Here is a 993-nt window from a genome sequence, read left to right on the forward strand (position 1 = left end):
ACATAAGGGGGGGGGGGGGGGGGGGTAGTGGTGGTGGTCTAGTTGTTAGAGAGACAGGTAGTCTAGAGGTGAGAGGTCAGAGAGGCAGGTAGCCTAGAGGTTAGAGAGGCAGGTAGTCTAGAGGTTAGACAGGCAGGTAGTCTAGAGGTTAGACAGGCAGGTAGTCTAGAGGTTAGAGAGGCAGGTAGCCTAGAGGTTAGAGGTCAGGTAGCCTAGAGGTTAGAGAGGCAGGTAGTCTAGAGGTTAGAGAGGCAGGTAGTCTAGAGGTTAGAGAGGCAGGTAGTCTAGAGGTTAGAGAGACAGGTAGTCTAGAGGTTAGGGGTTAGAGAGGCAAGTAGTCTAGAGGTTAGGGGTTAGAGAGGCAAGTAGTCTAGAGGTTAGAGAGGCAGGTAGTCTAGAGGTTAGAGAGGCAGGTAGCCTAGAGCAGTGGTTCTCAAACCTCTCCTCGGGGACCCCCAGCCGCTCCACATATTTGATCCCAACCTGGGAACACCACCACTAGTATGTCCTTGAGTAAGGCACTTAGCCCTCAGTTACTCCAGGGAGAATGTCCCTGTAATCTCTGATTGTAAATCACTTTGGATCAAATTAAGGCAGAATTTGGGCCCGGTTCTGGGCAGGTCCAGTTCAACAGGTCTGAGTTGGTTCAGAGTGTGCGCTGATGAAGGAAGGAAGTCAAAAGGCTTCAAACAATATTTGTAAATCTGCGGATTGTAAAAACGTTAAATCTACTTCATAAGTAGAATTTCTAAAAGACGTCGATTTTTTTATTACAAAGAAGAACATGTTTGTCTGTATATTTTGTTTCCATATTCTGTGTTTTGTATTTTTTTAAATCTCGAAATCAATTTTGTTCAGAGAAGATCTATTTTTAGTGATGAGACCTTTTGTCATTTATTTTGTGATTTAATCAAAATTAAAAGGTTTGAAACCCCTGGTGATGACTTGTTTACCTCTCTCTCTAACTGGGAGTGCTCTACACACACACACACA

The sequence above is a fragment of the Nansenia antarctica genome (assembly GCF_963989245.1).
Source record: "Nansenia antarctica genome assembly, chromosome: 3".
NCBI lineage: Eukaryota > Metazoa > Chordata > Actinopteri > Argentiniformes > Microstomatidae > Nansenia > Nansenia antarctica.